This window comes from Macrosteles quadrilineatus, unplaced genomic scaffold, assembly GCF_028750875.1.
Source record: "Macrosteles quadrilineatus isolate MER2022 unplaced genomic scaffold, UCM_ALF_1.0 Scaffold_9__3_contigs__length_116548681, whole genome shotgun sequence".
In the NCBI taxonomy this organism is placed as follows: Eukaryota; Metazoa; Arthropoda; class Insecta; order Hemiptera; family Cicadellidae; genus Macrosteles; species Macrosteles quadrilineatus.
In genome coordinates, this window is record NW_026542602.1 from 72110587 (window position 1) to 72135463 (window position 24877).

General features: G+C 37.3%; 1 protein-coding gene across 1 annotated transcript in view; it reads left to right on the forward strand.

The window, feature by feature from the left end:
• LOC129002148 (uncharacterized) overlaps positions 1 to 24877 on the forward strand; it is a 67449-nt gene that overhangs the window by 28403 nt on the left and 14169 nt on the right. The window lies entirely within an intron of this gene.

Consider the following 24877-nt stretch of genomic DNA (forward strand, 5'->3'; position numbering starts at 1 on the left):
CGTAAATTACAAGGAAAAATGTGGTTCGGATTCCACTATAAACTGTAGGTCCCTTAGTTGCCATTAGCTGTATGGGCTATTAATTAACAGCTGTGTCTAAGGAACATGTCGGCCTTAGTCACTAACAAGACTACAAGATCGCGCCACTCATCCTACACTCATCCTTCACTCATATTTGGGTTAAAATACGCACATAGTGGCGTCCCCATCTTAAATAATTGAATTGAATTGAATTGAAAATGTCAGTTGTACACAGCAGGCAGGACGAGCCCGAAGAACTCCAGTCACAACCACAGCTACAGGCAGGTGGGAGACCGAAGTCTCGCAGAGCTGAACACCCCTCCACCCTGAATGGAGGAAATGTCACTGGGTACTCTCACTTTGGGTACCACCCAAAGAGGCTGGCTTGTCCAGTCGTCCATAACTGTGGCCTACCTGAAGTGCCGGTTTAAACACCGGGCAATTACCTCCCCTCTGGAGGGCAAGAGCTAGGGTCCGCGTGGTCGCTACTCCACGTGCCCACGCAAGCGTGAGCCCCCTCCGGGTTCCCTCCCATCCCATAGAATTTAAGATTACAGATACCTTAATCTTATCTTCAAAAACAGTGCCCACACTCCGGACTACTCACCTTCACAACTACCTTCGCCACTTCCTATGTCGCGGACCTGTTTCCCTCCCTTCCTATATCATTTTAAGATTGCAGATACCTTAATCTAATTGTCATAAACAGTTCCCACACTCCGGACTACTCGCCTTGACTGCTTCCTTCACCACTTCCTACGTCATGGACCTGTTTCCCTCCCTTTACATTGCATTTTAAAATTCCAGATACCGTAATCTAATCGTCATAAACAGATCCCACACACCACACTGCTACCCTTGACTACTATGTATTGAGTTCAGTTTAATCTTTGCTTAATAGTAACAACTGATGTTTTTCCTTTTGTACTGTATTTTGTTTTGCTGGTATAGGCTACTGTGGATAGAGAACTTCTGCGCATGCGCACGCTGAGGTGCCCGTGGGTACAGAACGTCACGTTATGTCTTAAAATGTAAACAAAACTACAACAATGGCGGAATGTTTTCTCATAAGGCCCATGTTAAATTTTAAAAGTTTGTACTCATATTATGGCGAAAATAGATTTTTCCTGGCTATACCACTGGTCTAGAACTTATTTTTGACACAGAACTTAATTATTCCGTAAATATAAACGTTTTTGTTAGAGCCGATTCCCAGATCGAGTTGACAAGTATTCAAACTTTACTCGTATTATATATAGGAGTACCTTGGGACCGAGCTTTGCTCAGGTAAAATCATTAGTTTAATATGAAAGCAGTCTTAGTATTGCAGATACATTAATCCATTCCCAAACTCCACACTGCTCGCCTTTACTACTTCGTTCACCACTTCCTACGTCGTGGGTCTGTTTCCTTCCCTTCCCATAGCATTTTAAGATTGCAGATACCTTAATCCAATCGTCATAAACTGTTTCCGCACTCCGGACTGCTCTCCTTTACTACTTCCTTCACCACTTCCTACGTCGCAGACCTGTTTCCCTCCCTTTCCATAGCATTTTAGGATTGCAGATACCTTAATCCAATCGTCATAAACAGTTCCTACACTCCGGTCTGCTCGCCTTTACTACTTCCTTCACCACTTCCTACGTCGCGGACCTTTTTCCCTCCCTTCTCATAGCATTTTAAGATTGCAGAAACCTTAATCTAATCGTCATAAACAGATCCCACACTCCAGACTACTCGCTTTGACTACTTCCTTCACCACTTCCTACGTTGCGAACTTGTTTCCCCCCTCCACATAGCGTTTTAAGATTGCAAATATCTTAAATTAATTGTCATAAACAGTTCACACACTCCGGACTACTCGCATTTACTAAATCCTTCACCACTTCCTACGTCGCGGACCTGTTTCCCTCCCTTCCCATATCATTTTAAGATTGCAGATACCTTAATCTAATCTTCAAAAACAGTTCCAACACTCCGGACTACTTACCTTGACTACTTCCTTCACCACTTCCTACGTCGCGGACCTGTTTCCCTCCCATCCCATTCCATTCCATTCCATTTCATTTTGTCATGGGAGCAAGAAACTCTCTGACTGCTAACCCGGTACCTATAATTAAACATACCCGGGCCCCATGATGTTGGCCGAAGCATACTCACCGACCTTTAGTACACCATGGGAGGATGACTTAAGGTCATCAAGCTCACCGGCTGCCGAAGCAACCCTTCGGAAAGAGGGTTGCCCCTCAATCCTAACCAGGGATACCGGCTACTTGTTTAAGCGTCACTTCACTTGGGTTCCCCCAGGTACGGAACCCAGAAGCACCATAGTGAAATGCCCTGACGCATTTAGTGCAAGCAACACTCGGGACCTATCCAATCCCTGACATGCAAAACCCGCCATCAAAGCCAGGAAGAAGGGGACCACCAGCAAGCTGATGGGGGAAACCCCAACCACCCATTTGCACCACTACCCGATCGAGGCCTTACCCAGTTGCTGGGAAACCAGAGGTGACCAAGGCGATAGATCCCTGAACACCCCCAGCGGGCTTGAACCCAGCACCCGATCTACTTCGTTTGCCCATCAAACCCAACATTACTGCTAGGCCATCAGGGTTTCCCAAAAGGAGGCAGGAATAGAAGTGGGTCCCACCCGGATGAACCTATCCACCAAAGGTGGCGACACCCTTTGCTCAATTGAGGTTCCAGGGAGAACCCCCCACACTCTAGATCCTTCCGGTCTCAGAGACAGGGATTGGCTGATGGAGTGCGCCTCTGCCGTTGCCCTCACACTGCGGAAAGTTACGTTCCCCTAGAGTGTCCCCGTGAACTGACGGGTACTCGCCCGATTTCACCTTCAGGAAGGCTACTTCCAAAGTCGAGGATTTGCCACACTGAATGCCGGTCGCACATCAACAAGCGGGCCGGAGCCCAAAGGATCATAGCTACAGGCAGATGATAGATTGGTGGCGCACTTCCACCTCTTGCAGAGCTGAACACCCCCCATAACCTGGATGGGGAAATGTCACTGGGTACTCTCACTTTGGGTAAACCCAAAGAGGCTGGCTTGTCCAGTCGTCCATAACTATGACCTACTTGAAATGCCGATTCCGACACCGAGCAGTTACCTCCCCTTTGGGGGCTAACTTACCCAAATTTTCACCTTCCAGGACGAGGCTACTTCCAGAGCCGAGGATATGCCTCACAAAATGTCAGTTGTACACAGCAGGCAGGACGAGCCCGAAGAACTCCAGTCACAACCACAGCTACAGGCAGGTGGGAGACCGAAGTCTCGCAGAGCTGAACACCCCTCCACCCTGAATGGAGGAAATGTCACTGGGTACTCTCACTTTGGGTACCACCCAAAGAGGCTGGCTTGTCCAGTCGTCCATAACTGTGGCCTACCTGAAGTGCCGGTTTAAACACCGGGCAATTACCTCCCCTCTGGAGGGCAAGAGCTAGGGTCCGCGTGGTCGCTACTCCACGTGCCCACGCAAGCGTGAGCCCCCTCCGGGTTCCCTCCCATCCCATAGAATTTAAGATTACAGATACCTTAATCTTATCTTCAAAAACAGTGCCCACACTCCGGACTACTCACCTTCACAACTACCTTCGCCACTTCCTATGTCGCGGACCTGTTTCCCTCCCTTCCTATATCATTTTAAGATTGCAGATACCTTAATCTAATTGTCATAAACAGTTCCCACACTCCGGACTACTCGCCTTGACTGCTTCCTTCACCACTTCCTACGTCATGGACCTGTTTCCCTCCCTTTACATTGCATTTTAAAATTCCAGATACCGTAATCTAATCGTCATAAACAGATCCCACACACCACACTGCTACCCTTGACTACTATGTATTGAGTTCAGTTTAATCTTTGCTTAATAGTAACAACTGATGTTTTTCCTTTTGTACTGTATTTTGTTTTGCTGGTATAGGCTACTGTGGATAGAGAACTTCTGCGCATGCGCACGCTGAGGTGCCCGTGGGTACAGAACGTCACGTTATGTCTTAAAATGTAAACAAAACTACAACAATGGCGGAATGTTTTCTCATAAGGCCCATGTTAAATTTTAAAAGTTTGTACTCATATTATGGCGAAAATAGATTTTTCCTGGCTATACCACTGGTCTAGAACTTATTTTTGACACAGAACTTAATTATTCCGTAAATATAAACGTTTTTGTTAGAGCCGATTCCCAGATCGAGTTGACAAGTATTCAAACTTTACTCGTATTATATATAGGATACAATTATTTTTACGAGAGCACGCCCCGTGGCCGAAAAATCTACCAAAAGTATGTTTTGTGCAAACTTCTCTATTTTCCCCCCACACTATTAAATAAAACATGTGATTGGAATGTCTTCCATTTGTTTTGATTTTCTGTTTATATATTGTTGTTATAAATAAAAACAATAAAAGTTGGATAAAGAAATTAGTTTTATTTTATTTAACAAAGCCCATGTTATGAGTAGAATGAGAATCATTTGTTATTCTTTAATAATAAACAACATATGTTTTTAAAGAATATTAATACCAACTCAACTCACAGGCTCTCAGGTTTCAAAAATCTTTTTAATTTGCCCTCAAACCTGAGAGGTTCAAAAGTTCCTTCAGTCGGCTAGAAGGTAAACTCTTTGTCAAGAAGTCTGCCAACTGAAGTCTTCCAGGTACATGTTCCATTTTGTAACATCCTTTGTTGAAGTGCTCTCTAACAAAGTGGAACCGAACATTGATATGCTTCGGTCTTAATGTGTTGAAGGATTGTGTGCTAATTGTACTGCACAAGCATTGTCAATGTACATAGTTGCTTCGATCGATGAACTGCTGATTTCTTCTAACAAGCCTTTAAGCCATATTACTTGCTTAGCAGCTTCACTAGCAGCAACATATTCCGCTTCAGTAGTTGATAGTGAAATACAATTTTGTTTCTTTGAAAACCAACTAATGGATCCGCCAGCAAACAAACATAGACATCCTGAACGTGACTTTCTGCTGTTTTCATCACCTGCGAAGTCTGCATCGGTGTAACATTTCAGAATCTTTGGTTCATCGCTCTGCTTCGTGTAGCGTAGAACGTAGTCCTTAGAACCTTGCAGGTAACGAAGGATTCTCTTGACTTGGTTCCAGTCTTTGATGGTTGGACTAGTCACATGCTGTGCCACCATACTAACTGCATAGCAAATATCTGGGCGAGTGTTTGTCAAATATAGCAAACTGCCCACAGCTTCACGATACGGCACTTCTGTTAGAGACTTGGCATTTGTGTTGACAACGGATTTGTCAAATGGTGTTGACACTGCGTTACAGTTTGACATCCGATACCTTTCTAGAACTTGATCTAAGTATGCCCTCTGGCTGAGAACTATTCCATCACTTGTTTGAACAATCTCGATTCCAAGGTAAGTTTCAGGTTTTGATACTTTGATTTCAAAGTTTTGTTTCAAGTTCTGCACAAACACATTCACTTGTTTTTCACAAGTACCACATATGAGTCCATCGTCCACATAAATTATGACGAACATCTTTTCGCCATTTCCTTCACGAAGGAACAAACAAGGATCTGCTGTACTCGGTTTGAGATTTTGAGATTTCATGAACTCAGAAAGTCTTTTATTCCAACACTTAGGACTTTGCTTAAGGCCGTATAAACTACGTTGTAGTTTCCACACTCTTCCGGAGTTGTTATAACCTTCAGGTTGCTCGACATAAACCTCTTCATCTAGCTTTGAATGTAAAAATGCTGTTTTTACATCAAATTGTTTCAAAAACATGCTTTCCTGTGCTGCTATATTTAATATTGACCTCAGAGTATCAAATCTTGCTACAGGACTGTAGGTGCTAAAATAATCTACTCCTTTCTGAGTGTAGCCCTTTGCAACAAGCCTAGCTTTGTATCAATCTGGATTTTTCTTCTTTGTAAGAACCCATCTTACTCCAATTGCTTTCTTGTTCTTGGGTAACGGTACGAGCTTGTAAACTTGGTGTTTCTGAAGAGATGCCATCTCATCATTCATAGCTGCCTGCCAATGAAACCACTCTTCACTACTAACGGCCTCATTATATGTTGGTCCAGCTTCAGCTACAAGAACATAATCTTGAAGATAACTAGGTGGTTGCCTTTTCTTTCCTGGTCGATCTTCCTCTTCCGGTTGTTCACAATATTCAATTTCATCAGGTCGATCTTCCTCTTCCGGTTGTTCACAATATTCAATTTCATCAGGTTCAGCTTCTTCATTTTCCTCTTGATAATTGATTGGCTGACTCTTGTCTTCGCATAGGATAGGAATGGATACGGTTTTGTCAAGTTCTTTGTCTTCATCAGGAACAGTCTTAGCCCAATCTTCTGTGATGCCCTCTGCTCTGACAACCTCTCCTTTCTGATAGGGTTTAAAGACAACATCTCTACTGACCACTATTGTGTGACCGTTGTAGACTCGAAATCCATCTCGTTCATCGCAATACCCGACCAATTTTCCTGGAACTGATTTTGCTGACCATTTCTTACATTTCTGTTTTGGGATATGCACATAGCATTCTGTACCAAATGGTCGAAAATGTTCAATTGGTGCTGGTCCTTTTCCATACCAAAGTTCATAAGGTGTACCTTCTGTACTTGTTGGTCCTGTCCCATTGATCACATGACACGCCGTGTTCATTGCCTCTGCCCATAAGCTCTTTGGCAATCTTTTTGAATACAACATGCTTCTTGCTGATTCAACTAACGTGCGCATTTCACGTTCAATAGAACCATTTTCTTCTGGTGTATAAGGCATAACAGTTCTCATAGTGATGCCTCGTTTAGCGAGCAATTTCTTCACTGCAAAATTATTAAACTCAGTCCCACCATCACTCATAAACGTTTTTACCACATGTCCAGCAGTTTGACATTCATTCAAGTATGTCTCAATGCAATCTGTAACCTCCGTCTTATTTTTGATGAAAAATACTCTTCTGAATTTAGTAAAGTAGTCTTTGAAAACCAGGCAGTAGCGACTTCCTCCTAGAGAAACGTTTTCCATAGGACCACAGAGATCTCCACTTACTACTTCTCCTGCAATTGTTGGCTTTACAGTTCGAGAATGGTATGTAGCTCTGTGTTGCTTGCCTAGTACGCAACCTTCACAAAATTCATCTTCTACCTTGACATGTATTCCCCTGCTTTTAAGAGTTTTTAACACATGTGTCTTATTTTTATGAGCCAGAGATTCATGCCACTCTTGAACGGTTTTCAGTTTACCACTACACGCTGTTTTAGCTTCTGCATGCGGCAACAGAACATCCATTCCAACTTCATAGAGTCCATTTACACAATGTCCATACAGCTGTGCAACGTTATTCTTCATGAAGACACATTTGTCTTTAGTTACTTTGAAACTAAATCCTTGACAGTACATGTAAATTGATATGTAAATCAATTTGACATACTTGACAATGAAGAATTTACAACTAACTACAGTTAGTACCTGACATTCCAACCTGAATATCTGGTCAAATTATCACAGCACGAAAACTAAAATGACAAAACCTTTTAAACAAAGCAGTGTCAATTTGTTCTATCTCAATGAAAAATTTAGTTTCCTTAACAGCATCTTGACTTACTAAGCAGACTTTGATTTTTAAGTATATTTACAGGTTTATTTCCTAGTATATTTACTAGGAAATTTCCCCTTTAGGTTAAATGCTATATCTTTTAGCGAATTTCCCTATAGGGAAGTAGCTATTACCATAGGTGGCACGGTAAGACCTAGACCCAGGACCGATTTACTTTTTCATTTTGATGTCCCCAGAGGCCAAAAACACCATTCGTTCAAATTTATATATATATATAAACATGTCCTAGGCTGTTGAGAGGACAGCTGTAATTTTCGATGAATTGCTGTCCTCTCAAAAGCTTCAGTGTTACCAATATATGAAATGGGAGGGTATACAGCAGGGAAAATATGATTCCAGCTAACGCTACTACTTAGATGAGAAGAACTTTGTAATGTGTATGATCATTTGTTAGGGTAATTTCGTAAGCTGTGGTTCGAAATAGGAAGTTATGATGGAAATCCTAGCAGACTATTGTGCAAAGCATGTATTTAGGACATGGTTTCTTAAGGAACTTACCAAAAGTTTATATGCTAATGATGCTAAACATATTGATCGGATACGCCATAGGAGGTCATGACGGAAGTCCTTGCAGAATATTGTGCATAACATGTGCAAAGTTTACGGCTGTACCTGTTACCTAAAATGCTATGGGAAGGGAGGGAAACGTGTCCAGAACGTAGGCATTGATGAAGGAAGTAGTAAAGGCTAGTGTTCCGGAGTGTGGAAACCATTTGTCGGAGTTAGGTTAACGCATATAAAATACTAATATGCTATGGGAAGGGAGGGAAACGGGTCCAGGACGTAGGAAGTGATAAAGGAAGTAGCAAAGGCTAGTGTTCCAGAGTATGGAAACCGTTTGTGGGAGTTAGGTTAACGTATATAACATGCTAATATGCTATGGTAATGGAGGAAAACAGGTCTAGGACATGGGAAGTGATGAAGGAAGTAGTAAAGGCTAGAGTTCTGGAGTGTGGAAACCGGTTGTGGGAGTTAGGTTAACATATATATAAAATACTAATATGCTATGGGAAGAGAGGGAAACAGGTCCACGATGTAGGAAGTGATGAAGGAAGTAGTAAAGGCTAGTGTTCCGGAGTGTGGAAACCGTTTATGGGAGTTAGGTTAACGTATATAATATACTAATATGCTATAGGAATATAGGGAAACAGGTCTAGGACGTAGGAAGTGATGAAGGAAGTAGTAAAGGCTAGTGTTCCGGAGTGTGGAAACCGTTTGTGGGAGTTAGGTTAACGTATATAACATACTAATATGCTGTAGGAATGGAGGGAAACAGGTCTAGGACGTAGGAAGTGACGAAGGAAGTAGTAAAGGCTAGTGTTCTGGAGTGTGGAAACCGTTTGTGGGAGTTAGGTTAACATATCACATACTAATATGCTATGGGAATGGAGAGAAGCTGGTCTAGGACATGGAAAGTGATGAAGGAAGTAGTAAAGGCTAGAGTTCTGGAGTGCGGAAACCGGTTGTGGGAGTTAGGTTAACATATATATAAAATACTAATATGCTATGGATTAGGGAGGAAAACAGGTCAACGACGTAGGCAGTGATGAAGGAAGTAGTAAAGGCTAGCTAGTGTTCCGGAGTGTGCAAACCGTTTGTTGGAGTTAGGTTAACGTATATAAAATACTAAAATGCTATGGGAAGGGATTGAAACAGGTCCCGGACGTAGGAAGTGATGAGGAAAGTAGTAAAGGCTAGTGTTCGGGAGTGTGGAAACCGTTTGTGGGAGTTAGTTTAATGCATATAAAATACTAATATGCTATGGGAATGGAGGGAATCAGGTCCAGGACGTAGTAAGTGATGAACGAAGTGGTAAAGGCAAATGTTTCGGTGTGTGGAAACAGTTTGTGGGAGTTAGGATAACGCATATAAAATACTAATATGCTATGGGAAGGGAGGGAAACGGGTCCAGGACGTAGGAAGTGATGAAGGAAGTAGTAAAGGCTAGTGCTCCGGAGTGTGGAAACCGTTTGTGGGAGTTAGGTTAACGCATATAAAATACTAATATGCTATGGGAAGGGAGGGAAACGGGTCCAGGACGTAGGAAGTGATGAAGGAAGTAGTAAAGGCTAGTGTTCCGGAGAGTGGAAACCCTTTATGGGAGTTTTAGGTTAATGTATATCACATACTAATATGCTATGGGAATGGAGGGAAACAGGTCTAGGACGTAGGAAGTGATGAAGGAAGTAGTAAAAGCTAGTGTTCTGGAGTGTGGAAACCGTTTGTGGGAGTTAGGTTAACGCATATAAAATACTCATATGCTATGGATTAGGGAGGAAAACAGGTCAACGACGTAGGCAGTGATGAAGGAAGTAGTAAATGCTAGTGTTCCAGGATGTGCAAACCGTTTGTTGGAGTTAGGTTAACGTATATAAAATACTAAAATGCTATGGGAAGGGAGAGAATCGGGTGCAGGACGTAGGAAGTGATGAAGGAAGTTGTAAAGGCTAGTGCTCCGGAGTGTGGAAACCGTTTGTGGGAGTTAGGTTAACGCATATAAAATACTCATATGCTATGGATTAGGGAGGAAAAAAGGGTCAACGACGTAGGCAGTGATGAAGGAAGTAGTAAATGCTAGTGTTCCGGAGTGTGCAAACCGTTTGTTGGAGTTAGGTTAACGTATATAAAATACTAAAATGCTATGGGAAGGGATTGAAACAGGTCTCGGACGTAGGAAGTGATGAGGAAAGTAGTAAAGGCTAGTGTTCCGGAGTGTGGAAACCGTTTGTGGGAGTAAGTTTAATGCATATATAATACTAATATGCTATGGGAATGGAGGGAAACAGGTCCAGGACGTAGGAAGTGATGAAGGAAGTGGTAAAGGCAAGTGTTTCGGAGTGTGGAAACAATTTGTGGGAGTTAGGATAATGCATATAAAATACTAATATGCTATGGGAAGGGAGGGAAACAGGTCTAGGACTTAGGAAGTGATGAAGGAAGTAGTAAAAGCTAGTGTTCTGGAGTGTGGAAACCGTTTGTGGGGGTTAGGTTAATGTATATCACATACTAATATGCTATGGGAATGAAGGGAAACAGGTCTAGGACTTAGGAAGTGATGAAGGAAGTAGTAAAAGCTAGTGTTCTGGAGTGTGGAAACCGTTTGTGGGGGTTAGGTTAACGCATATAAAATACTAATATGCTATGGGATGGGAGGGAATCGGATGCAGGACGTAGGAAGTGATGAAGGAAGTAGTAAAGGCTAGTGCTCCGGAGTGTGGAAACCGTTTGTGGGAGTTAGGTTAACGCATATAAAATACTCATATGCTATGGATTAGGGAGGAAAACAGGTCAACGACGTAGGCACTGATGAAGGAAGTAGTAAAGGCTAGTGTTCCGGAGTGTGCAAACCGTTTGTCAGAGTTAGGTTAACGTATATAAAATACTAAAATGGTATGGGAAGGGATTGAAACAGGTCGAGGACGTAGGAAGTGATGAGGGAAGTAGCAAAGGCTAGTGTTCCGGCGTGTGGAGACCGTTTGTGGGAGTTAGGTTAATGTTAATGCATATAAACAGTGGCGTATCCAGGGAGGGGGCCCAAAGGGGCCGGGCCCCCCTGAATTTTTTTTTTTTAGTTACCCTGTACACACGGCACACGGGAGCGTTGCAACGCGCGTTCTAGAAACAGTCAAATGAGTGCGTACACACTACACAATACGTGTTGTTATTATATAAAATGCCGGATTACTGGAATTTTATCAATAAAAACACTTAAAAATGCAATTAAAACATGCCTCCGAAGATCGGGCGATCGGAAACCGCTATTGCCGCGATCGGGCATGACGACGATGTTGTGTGACCGCGGGAGACGATGATAACGTACACGTCCGCGGGAGATGTTCGTGATTTTGACGCGATCGTGCATGACGACGATGACGTTTCCGTGACCGTGGAAGATGTTCATGATTTTGCCGTGATCGCGCAAGTCGAAGATGACGTTTCTGTGACTGCGGTAGTAGACAATGATGTTTACATGGGAATGGAGGGAAACAGGTCCAGGACGTAGGAAGTAATGAAGGAAGTGGTAAACGCTAGTGTCCCGGAGTGTGGAAACAGTTTGTGGGAGTTAGGTAAACATATATAACATACTAATATGCTATGGGAAGGGAGGGAAACAGGTCCAGGACGTAGGAAGTGATGAAGGAAGTAGTAAAGGCTAGTGTTCCGGAGTGTGGAAACCGTTTGTGGGAGTTAGGTTAACGTATATAAAATACTAAAATGCCATGGGAAGGGAGGGAAACAAGTCCAGGACGTAGGAAGTTATTTAGGAAGTAGTAAAGGCTAGTGTTCCGGAGTATGGAAACTGTTTGTGAGAGTTAGGTTAACGTATATAAAACACTAATTTGCTATGGGAAGGGAGGGAAACAGGTCCACGCCGTAGGAAGTAGTAAAGGTTGACTGTACGGAGTATGGAATCGCTTTGTGGCAGCAGTTAATGTATCTGCAATCCTAAAATGCTATGGTAAGGGAGGGAAAAAGGTTTATGACGTAGGAAGTAGTGAAGGAATTATTAAAGGCTGGCAGTGCGGAATGTGAGAACGCTTTGTGGCGGTTAGATTAATATATCTGCAATCCTAAAATGGCAGGGGAAGGGAGGGAAATAGGTTTAGGATGTAGGAAGTTTTGAAGGAAGTAGTAAAAGCTACTGGTGTGGAGTGTGGAAACCATTTGTGGGACCTAGGTTAACGTTTATAAACTACTAAAATGCTATGGGAAGGGAGGGAAACAGGTCCCGGACGTAGGAAGTAGTAAAGGCTATTGCTTAGTGTAGTAACGCTTTTTGCGCTTTGTGGTGTGTGGGAACGCTTTGTTGCAGTTAAATATAATGTGTCTGGATTCCTAAAATGCTATGGGATGGGAGGGAAACAGGCCTATGGAGGTTCACATTTGTGTTATATACTCAATGGTTCACAATAGTTCTGTTCAGTTTTCTGCAATATTCGTTTCAGATCACTGGAATGTATTCAACCAACGTTACAGCTGTTGATTATGGATGTACTGCACTTACAAACATGCACACTTTTAAATGCAACCATCAAGCTATCAGTGTTATCTTTGGTGTCCTAACGTTGTACTGAATTTTTATTTTTTCTCCATGAAACCCATGTTCTACAGTACCACTGATTGGTTGATTGGTGTCGCTAACTTTGGCCTTAGTCTTTATCAACTACTACAGATACTTGAATATTACAGCATAAAAGACTAATGCTGTAACCTATGTGACCACTAATCTTGTGTAAAATATCATTTCTACATTGAAACTATTTACCGGTACTCAGGATTCATGGTACAGTTTCAATTCTCGTAGCCATACGGATATTTCATCTAACATCCATACACATTTGGAGTATTTTCTCACACGTATAACTCAGTTCAACATTATAAATGTATACATCAGTTGTTTTATTAACAATTGAGATGGTCACGCCACCTAGGTGTGAAGTTATACCCAAATATGAGTGAAGTATGGGTGTGTAGAATGGAGTGAGATGTTCTGTGTCCTATCTGTGTGCATGTCTATGTTTGTTATTTTATTATTGAATCAGACCAGGTGTTTCATTAGTCAAAACCATTTATTAAAAACCCATCAGTTCTACAAGGACAACTGGGTCCAGTATCGAACCGTAAAAAGTCACACACTTGTATGACATATTTTTGCTCAAGAATGATCTTATAAGGGTAACGTCTCAAAGAGGGTCAATACTTTTTTAAATAGATGAAATAAGATCTAAAACCCACTTTTTAACTCTGTTATTCTCCAATAGTCTTATACAGTTGTATTCCAGTTAACTATTCTTCGGAGGAAATTATCAGCAGTGTAGATAAAAAACAGACGAGAACGCATCTGTTGGTAAACAGATTAGAGGGTTGGCGTCCGTTGCCACGAACTGATTGGAAGTTATAAATGTTGTTAGAGTAATTTATTTTTGTAAAAAAATACAACCGACATTCAAACGCTCTAAAAAGAATGAAATAATTTTAATAAAGTAAACTTTTGTATTAGTCAAGCTCACGCATTTTAAGTTGGCGCGGCTCTATGATGATTTTTGATACAAAATTAAAGAGGATGTCCATATTGCAGGTGACTTTCTATAACTAAAGGTGTTAATTCATAGTTATGTGTTGGGTGTTATTTTATTAGCGTAACCAAAGATCGGCCTTATAGTGGTATTAACGAATATCTTTAAAAAGATTATAATGCATTTAAATGTTTCTAACTTGGAAAAGTTACGTGTTAATACTAAACTAGCTTCTTTTCCCTATCATAATATGAAAATAAATTATTTTCCTATTCATATAGAACATTTGTGTGTGTTATTTTCATAATGTAATCATTCTCATTCTGAAGTAAACATAAAATACAAGAAAATACTTCCTTTGATGAATAATCAAACTGTTCAGTATGTTTTTTTTATTTAAATTTATGTTATCCAGCTACAATTTATAGATTTTCAAAATACACACACAATATTTTATTTTAATCATATTTGCAGTTAGAGCCGCGCCGACTTGAAATACGCGAGCTTGACTAATACAAAAGTTAAAAAAGTTTAAAACTTGAAATGAGGAACATTCCCTTGTTTTTAAAGAGGAAAAAAATAAATAACATTTTTGTAAATGGCCACCATTTTCCAATATGGTGGACAACTTTGAAATTTCTTATGGAACACCCTATATTTTATCATATTTCTATATTTATAATTTTTTCGGATAGAACATGCAATTTAAATTTTTTTTTACTCTTGACTTTTTTTTATAAACCCACTCGTTTAGGAGTTACAGCCTATGGAAAAATGACTTTCGGTGTACATTTTAAATCATGTAGCTCCCAAACAAGTAGGTTTATAGCGAAAATGCAAAGAGTAAATAAGTCAAATAAGTCTTAAAATTTCATCCACATTCCAGAAAGACCGTAAAAAACACAGTTTTCCACTTTTCAAATTTGCCACCATTTTGGAAAATGGCCACCATATTTTTAATAATAGAATGAATATTTTTAACGAATTTTATGGTCTTTTTGGAATGTGGATGCAATTTTAAGACTTATTTGACTTATTTACTCTTCCCTTTTTCGCTATAAACCTACTTGTTTAGGAGCTACATGATGTAAAATGTACACCGGAAGTCATTTTCCATGGGCTGTAACTCCTAAACGAGTGGGTTTATCGAAAAGATGTCAGGAGTAAAAAAGTTTTTAAATTGCATGTTCTATCTGAAAACATGATAAATATAGGGTGTTCCATAAGAAATTTCAAAGTTGACCGCCATATTGGAAAATGACGGCCATTTACACAAATTTTATTTAATTATTTTGGAGCCTCTTTAAGAAAAAGTGAATGTTCCTCATTAAAAGATTGCTGTAAAAGCATTAGTTACTGAGATCCCAATGGTGGCACACTTTTAGTTAACTTTATCAAACATATGATTCATTTGCTTTAAAAAATCTTCTGTCTTCATAAAAGTAGCCTTTTTCCCTACTGTCATTTTAATGTTCACTTTTTCTGTTTACCTATCAGTTCACTTTCAAATACAATGATAACTTTTGAGATGGGATAGTTTATTTATGCAGTTTCATTCATAGGTAGTAAAAATCAATCTATTTCATTATGTAATTGTATTTTTTCAATTAAGGTGTATTTTAATGTTTTCATAGATATTTTTAAGTATTGTGTTTACCAATTTTTGATTATTCTCCATAAGATTAACATTGAGTTATCTCGGCAAGAAAACATACTTAAGTTATTACTTTCAATATCTCTGTAACAAATTGAAGGAGAACAAATATTCAATATACTACATTGTTAGGTTTTTGTGTTGAATCTAATATTGAAAAAATAAATTTGAAATTATAACAAACATTGTACAAAATGTTAGAAAAACCTGAAAATTCATCTTTGGGTTACTTTGTCTGCCTGGTTTTCATGTTTAAGGTTGGAAATATAGTTCTACATGTGTTTGCCAATTTTTGTGGAAATCGGCCAATCCTGAACTATGAATTGACGAATTTGCAGTCATCTTGTCGATTTGAGGACCTCACGGCAGCCATCTTGGAAAAGCCTGATTTCCGGTTGTCCGATTTTGGTAGACTTTTTTCTTGGTACTTTCTACACCTATTGCTACCAAAAACCGTCAAAAAACCATTTGTTGGAATTTGTTGTATCTTAGAGGCTTTAGAAGCACGGGTATAGGTCTAAATCGACTCGTCTATATTGTGAAATCAAAATTCATTTGACGATTAGTTCTGCTTGTTTACATTTTTAAACTTTGTAGGTTTGTTCTTTGTCACCATGGATACCATCTATCAATACTTACTTTTAGATCTCTCACCTCAAATTTTTGAAAGCCCAAGGGCGGAGCCCTAGGGCAATATCGAAGTGGGAATAGTTCTATATGTATCCTCGGGGCTGTAGCTTCATTTGTGTGCAATTTGAGCCCATTCGGTTCAGTAGTTTTTGAGATTATCTCATACAAACACACAGACCCACACACAGACACCACCTTTCCTTTATAATAGTATAGATTTCTTGATCTACGTCATTCAAAAGTCACCAGCTAATCTTATGCCTTTGTTTATGAGTCAAATACTGCTTCCATAGGATTACATTGAAACTTTAAGGGCCCGTGGGGCGGATTCCTAAGAGATATGTTTGACGCCATATAGATGTTGGCACTCACTGATATAGCATTTATCGCAAAATTTTAAAACGATTGCTTCAGCCGTCTAGGAGGAGTTTGCGTATTACGAAATGCATAAGAGTCGGCGTATAAGAGATTCGCTCAATAAATATATCTGCATTTAAAATTAACATATCACTATAGTCCTTTATTAAGCTCGGCCATTGTACATTTTATGCCACGTTTATAGTTCATTGGCCTTTATTTGGCATCATTTGGGTTCCCTCTATCAATTAAATCTCCCAGCCGATAGACGCATCCTCGTACTTGCTATTATAATATCACACTAATAGCCAACGTACTTATAATCTACTCTGGAAATGTATTAAAATTCGGTCTTATGTGATCGTTGATTAAAATGTAGTATAAACGCTAACAAGAAAAAGTTTTAACAACTGCAAACAAACTCTGAATACGCTAAGATATTGTTTTAGTATAGACTAGCTGTTGTACCCGTGCATTGCAACGGAGAGGACACTGAATCAAAAAAAAAATATTTTGAATTATGTTATATAAAATAGTTACTTATTCCCCTTTGGTCTCAGGAACACAACACATCTGAAACTCTTAGTTTGAATAATAAATTTCTTTAAGGCTAGGCTAACTTATAAGGCTACCAATAGTAGAGTACAAATTATATGAGGCACTTATGCATTTATGGAAATAATGTACCCATGGGTATGGATATAATTAAATTTTCAAATGATAAGCTTACTTAAACATTTATTTACTTGAAAACGTACATATAGGTAAATAAGAAAAAATAATTGCACAGCATTTAAAGCTCTCGTCTGTATTAAAAAAAAAAACAGTTTATATTGATTTTACATAAATAATTAATATTTTTTATCGTAACTGCTGAGGGCTTTTCATCTTTACCTGCAGATCAGTGTGTATATATCACAATAATAAGCAAAAATAAACTAATGGAAAACTTGTATTACTTTGTTTTAGAAAACCAACCACTATTATTGTTAATCAGGGCACAAATTTCATTAATTTTTAAATTTTGAAACATAGTTACATTACAGACATTTAATTGATTTTAGAAACAAAAGTGAAGCCAAATTAAAGCAGTGTTGTAAAAACACAACGAATAAGGAGATTTCTGTAATTGTAAAAAGCGAATGTGAAGTAGATGATAGAAGAAAATATAAGTAGGTAGTAGCAACCTCTGGACAGAATAAAAGTAGGTATAGTTGAAATTTAAGTTTTTTTTTTTAAATTGAATTAAGACACAAATAAAAGTGTTACAAATAAGAAGTAAAACATTCAGTCAGTAACATTTTTAAAACTGTACCAGTACATATAATATCTCTTAGTATAATTTAAAACCTATTAATCCTGATCCAAACATTTGTTTATCAGTTCAAATTTGTAAACAAAAAGCTGCTACCATATCAACATTATTAAAAAAAAATTATACAATGAAATCCTTCTGTTTCCATGAAAATAAGTATATTTTCATAAATATTTTAATCAAACTATTCTCATAATCATAAAACTTGAGAATCTTGGGAGCAGAACCTTACCATAGTATTTACAGCTGACTTCAATTAATTTTTTTTACTATTTACATTCTTCCCATATGTAAACATTGAAACTTGGAAGCCCATGGGGCGTAGTTCAAGGGAAATTTAATAACAGGAATATGCCTATATGTTAACCAGGTATATAAGCTAACTTCATAAAAAATTGTATTTCAATCGGTTCAGTGGTTCTTGCGTTTCTAAGTAACAGACAGACACACACACAAACACACACCATCTCATTTTAGCGAATTTCCCATATAGGGAATAAGCTATTACCGTAGGTCTCATGGTAAGACCTGGACCCGGGACCGATTTAGTTTTTCGTTTTGAGGTCCCCAGAGGCCAAGAACACCATCCGTTCAAATTCATATATATATATATATATATATATATATTTATATATGTGTCCGTTAGCGCGATAACTCGAGCAAAAATGATCCGATTTTGATGAAATTTGGTATAAACGTGTAAACCTACATTTATTCGAACGAGTTCGCGAACCAGCATGATCGGACTATGGGAACAGGGGTTTATGGGGGGTTTTATGGGGTAAAAATGGGTTTTTCTAATTTTTCACCCTGAAAACATAAAATTTTGCAATTTCTTTCTAAACCATTTTGTAGAGCTCAAAAAACAAATAATTTAGTATATTGAAGCATTGTTGCATGCCTAACGGTTACGGAAAAATCGCAAAATAGTGTAAATTTAAAATTACCATTTTATTCTTATGGAGAATAAATACAGTGTTGTGGCTTGCTAGTCTATGGACATATTTTAATGAAATTTTGAAATTTTGTTTACTTCATACTAAGCAATTAATATTTCAATAACAACCCCCTATTTTCTTTCCTGTAGCAGCAAACCTAAGTACTCATTAATATTAATGATATTTAAATAAGAAATAAATCTGACAATTTTAAGGGAATAATTTAGTGGAATTCCAGATGTGTAGATGGAAATTCGCTTAGTCTGCAGGTTTGCTGCGGCGGGGGTATTTATATATTAGTATAGATAATAGTTTCAAATGTAAAATTTAAGGGTTTGCAAGACAAATATAACATAGCCTTTATTTTGTTTAGGCTCTAAGAGTCTAGTTATGATTTACATGAGTGACTTCTAAAAAAACATGAGTGACATTTGGTTGAACATCATAAATGTTTCAAATACAAAACCAATCACCTACAAAACAAGCTTTTCAATTTTTTTCTAGCGTTTGCCGTTTTTTTAGAAAAAGGTAATTTACAAAAGTTACAACAAAAACCTTTTGGTTTGGAGTAAAAATTCTGAAACTGCACAAATTAATTCATTATATATGTGTCTATATTGTATTAAAGTTTGATAAAGTTCTGACTTTTAGTTTACATTGTGCGAATTTACCAAGTCATAAGATGGTTTTTGATACCCTAAAAACAAGGAGTTTTTACCTTTTGATTGTCATAAAAAATTTCATAAAGGAGCTAAAAAATTGTTGTTTTCACAGGAATACGTAGAATGAAACTACGAAAATTTATATATACCACGTGTTTTCCTAAGTTAGTTTGGTTACTTTTCTGTAGAGCTCCAAACTCGAGTGTCTAAACCTTTTTCTCCGACAGTAGTTTTTATACTAAACCGCATTTAGAGTAAGTTTAAATAAAACAAACATGTTTCGAAACACATTTATTTGGAACCCTAGTTAATCTATTAAAACATATAACTTATTAGATAAACATGTAAATAATTTTCCTTTTCAATTTCGCTACAATTAATTAAATTGTAAAGTCAATTCGTCTTCCGTAGACATTCCCTCATTTTCAATGTAGGTACCTAACAAACTTTTTCATATCATGGACGAGCAATCCATATAGAACATTTCCTCAACGAACTTCAATAAAAAAACTCATGATAGATATCATTTGTTGACCATTATTGTTGTGATGAGTTAGTCACTGGGATCGTGGAACGTTAATACTAATGATGGAATCGTGGAAAAGCGCCCATTCAGGCGGTGCTTCGTGGAAAACTTCAAAATGGTCTTGGTTTTTCCTCTCAAAGAATGGAAACGTCTAGGGTGAAAACATGGTTTGCGTTTTGTTTTTGGGACAGCAGATGTTTTAGGCGATTAGTGGAGATTACAGACAATAGAGGCAGAAAGAGATAGCTGGAGAATGTGTATGTTTTACTGGGCACGTACATCACAGTATCACCAGCAGCTGCTTGCATTAATTGACCTTGACCACCAACCAGGAGTTTTCTCACAGGGCCCAAGTAGAGCTTAACGATTTCAACCACAAACAATACTTTACTTTACTTTAATAATTTTAATTGAAATAATATTATTTATGAAAACAAATTCATAAAAAGATTTCTTAATTAGTGCAATTTGCAATAATTTGAAACAGTTTTCATTTGGTTGCTACTTACCAAATGTTTTTCAATTATTAGAGAGAACTATTTAAAAAAAGAAAGGCTTGAAAAAATGAGGTTGGAATTAAAGAATAAAATTTTGAATAAATAATTAGTTGAAGAATTATGTCTTTTCTTTCAAAGTTGAAGACACAATGGATATTTCATTAAACTTAACTTCCAATTTTGTATATTAGGTATTGAAAGTATTTGACATAGACTTGCTTAGAAATTGCTGCTTAAACCTATTATTTGATAAACTAAATACCTTGCATACTCTTTATGTAAGCGTAAGCCAATATTTTTTAATAGACGTAATTGGTTATTTTATTTGTAACTTATCACAATTAGTTTTTTTTTATTCAGAAATGTGTTTCATGTTAACAAGGCGTACTAACCAAACAGATGGTCGAAGACCATTGTTTAACTAATTGGTTTTATAATATTCTGAGAAGAATGTTTATTTGTAAAATAAAGCACTTTATTCATTAATTCTATAAAGACAGAAAAACATTGGCATTACCTCAGAGTAGTACTACAACATTATTACTCTGAGGCATTGCCGATGATTATGGGCACTAATTACATCTATGGACAGTGTCATTACAACTACACTGAGACATAAGAATTTATTTTTTTACGAAAAAAATGCTAACGACACAACTTAATTTGTTTTTTCCGTTTTTACAAATAGGAGTACCAATTTATTTGCTTTATTTCATATCTCTTTACATGCTCTGCACAGTAGTCTGGCAGATGTAACATCATGTATAAATATGTTAAAGAATTCCATCATTATGTGTATCATTCTAACCTTGTTTTGCCTTTTTGTTAGACTTAAAACTAGATGCAATTCTCTGAATCCTTCACATACTGTGCAAAGTAGTTTCCAAAGACTTTCTTATATCATGACTAGAAATTTCGCACTATATCATTAGGTCTATCTTTTTAACCTGTCTCAATCTTTAAGGTTACAATGACTTAAAAAATGCCTGAACTCTTCACATGCTCTGCACAGTAGTTAGCAAGGACTTTAATTATGAATTTTTTTGTCGCAAATGATTAGTTGCCTATTTAAAAAAAAATTTGTTAATCTTAAGGTTTACAAATACTAGAAACAATGTCCTGAACACTACATTTGCTCTTCACAGTATTCTGCAGATGTCGCTACTCGTTATTATACCTTTACTTCAAACTTTCGTTCAACGTTATAGTCGATCTATAAACTATTTGTAAACTTCTAATGTTATAAAGACAAGACACAATATCCTGAACTCTTCCAACGCTTTGCACAGTATTCTTCCACAGGTAATTTTCATCACAACTTCCTACGTCGAACCCTTTTTTTAGGTCTATCTATAAAACTTTTGTTAACCTTATACGTTATAAAGACAAGACACGATGTCCTGATCTCTTCACAAGCCCTGCACAGTATTCTTCAGGTACTTTCCATAACGACTTCCTATGTCGCACCCTTTTATTAGGTCTATCTATACAACTTTGTTAACCTTATAAGTTATTATAAAGACAAGACACGACGTTCAGAACTCTTCACGTGCTCTGCATAGTATTCTTCAGGTACTTTCCTTAACGACTTCCTTTGTCGCACCCTTTTATTAGGTCTATCTATAAAACTTGTGTTACCCTTATACGTTATAAAGACAAGACACGATGTTCAGAACTCTTCACGTGCCCTGCACAGTATTCTTCAGGAACTTTCCATCACGACTTCCTATGTCGCATCCTTATATTAGGTCTATCTATAAAACTTTTATTACCCTTATACGTTATAAAAACAAGACATGATGTTCAGAACTCTTCACACGTTCCGCACAGTATTCTTCAGGAACTTTCCATCACGACTTCCTATGTCACACCCTTTTTTTTGGTATATCTATAAAACTTTAGTTGACCTTATAAGTCAGAAAGACAAGACACGATGTTCAGAACTCTTCACTTGCTCTGCACAGTATTCTTCAGGAACTTTCCAGCACGACTTCCTATGTCGCACCCTTTTTTTTTGGTATATCTATAAAACTTTAGTTGACCTTATAAGTCAGAAAGACAAGACATGATGTTCAGGACTCTTCACTTGCTCTGCACAGTAGTCTTCAGGAACTTTCCATCACGACTTCCTATGTCGCACCCTATTATTAGGTCCATCTATAAAACTTTAGTTGACCTTATAAGTCATAAAGACAAGACACGACGTTCAGAACTCTTCACGTGCTCTGCAAAGTATTCTTCAGGTACTTTCCATCACGACTTCCAATGTCGCACCCTATTATTAGGTCTATCTATAAAACTTTTGTTAACCTTATGCTTTATACAGATAAGACACAACGTCCTGATCCCTTCACATGTTCTGCACAGACTTTTATCATGACTTCATATGTCGCACAAAACCCTCTATATTAAACCCCTGTTATGAGGACAGAGAAGGGAATTTTTGGGTATTTCTACCTCCCGCATGTAAGTTAGTAAGCCTGTAAAATGTATGTCCATTGCTGTTAAAAGGACAGTTGCTGTCCTCTAAACAGGTCTTGCGTATGAAATTTGTCCCCTTAACAGCAATCGACATATATATATATATACTAGCTGTTGTACCCGTGCTTTGCAACGGGAAGAGGACACAAAATATAAACATTTTAATCTTTACATCTGTTGCATATAATAGTTACACATTCCCCAACGCTTTTAGAAACAAAATTAAGCTTTTATGGCCTTAATAGAAACGTTTAAGTTATGACTTTTAAATCTGGTAAGTAGTGGATACCACCATTTCTTCTCCCTTAATAATATATATTTTTATTTATTATTGACATTTTATATTTCAATTTTAGGACTAAAAATTAATAGCAAATACAGTATATGTTTCATTGCATCTCTGATTCTACTCTACAAAAATATTAAAAAACATCTTAAACCAGTTTTTTTAATCAGTTCCATCGTCTATTGCCTTTATATTTTCACACTTACCATTAAGTAAACATAGTAACAGATATTTCATTAATTTTAGAAACAAAAGAACACTGCGTACTGCTTAGTTTTATGATATTTTCCTTGGTTTAATTTAATCAGTGGTGTGGCAAAACACAAATAATAAATGTATCAAATAAAGTTAATGTGAACTGAAAATTATGTTAAGATAAAATAAGAGTATTTTGTATTACCATTTTATAATTAAATATAGTTACACATATACAACAGATTTTAGAAAACAAAAATCAACTTACAATTTAGTTATTGATGATATTCTTTAGTTAAATTAAAGCATAGATTTAGCAAAACACAATAACTTAATTTACCTAAATATACATATAAAAAACAATGTTATGTGCAAGTTATGTGAAGTTAATCTAACACGCATTTATTTAAAGTAGCCTCCAAATTCATATAAAACATCTATACATTGTAATTTTCATGCTGTTTCCATGAAATCATATTAATAACATTATTTTATATAACTTAGACGCTTTAAAAAATCCAAAGCAGAGCCGGAGTCGAGACAGCAACGGTTATAGAATCTTTTTTTTCTATAATCATTGACATAGTTTTAGAATAAATAATCCATGATAAAAGGTTAGATTAAAATAAACCTACCTCATAGTTATGGAAAATTTAATTTCTTTGTATCAGCTGTTTGAAATTGTGAAATATGCAGTTTAGCAGTTCTTCTTGTTTACATTTAAATGTCAACGCAAATGTAAACAAACATTATTAGTGTTCTCATCGCAGCCATGGAGACCAATCAATATTTACTTTTAAAATCTTCACCTCACAACTTTTAGGTATTTACTCAGGGGAGGTATAGAAGAGGCTACGATGACAGCTGAGGGCTTCTTATTAGCTGAGGGAACGCCATTACCGTAACAAAACTTTCGATAGCCATCGGGCCTCGGTGGTCTAATGGTTAGCGTGCCGGGCTGATATACTGTAGGTCACAGGTTCGAATCCCGATGGTAGCATTAACTTTTTGTCCAAGATTTTTTTTATTATCAGCAAGTTTGGTTGGTTTGGTTTGGTTATTACAGTTTAATTTTATAATTAAGTCATTATAAAATTTTAATTGAGCAATTTCTAGTTTTATTTAATAAACAGAATTATTTTTCCGACTACTAAACTCTTGGGTACTTACGTATTAAACGGAGGCCACAACTCTTGTTATATTATTTCTTTATCAGCAAGTTTGGTTAGTTCGGTTAGGTTATGATAGTTTAATTTTATAATTAAAAAATAGTAAAATTGAATTTGAGGCATTTATAATTTTATTTTATGAGCAGAACTATTTTTGCGATTAGTGAACCTTCATTGCCAAAGTGCTCTCTACTACAGCGCTGTTCACGGAGGAATTTTGAACTAAATGCCTCATTTGTACCTCCCCTAAGTCAGACCCCAACTTTTAAAGCCAAAGGGCAAAGCTTACGGTCAGTATTGAAATGTGAATAGTCATATAATGGTCCTTGGTATGGTAACTATATTTTTGTAAAATTTTACCCCAGTTTGTTCAGTAGTTTTTGCACCTATTAGTAACACACATACAGACAGACACCATTAGATTTTTATATAATAGTATAGATATAGATATAGATAGATATAGAGATTTATATATATATATATATATACACACGTCTGTGAACGCGATAA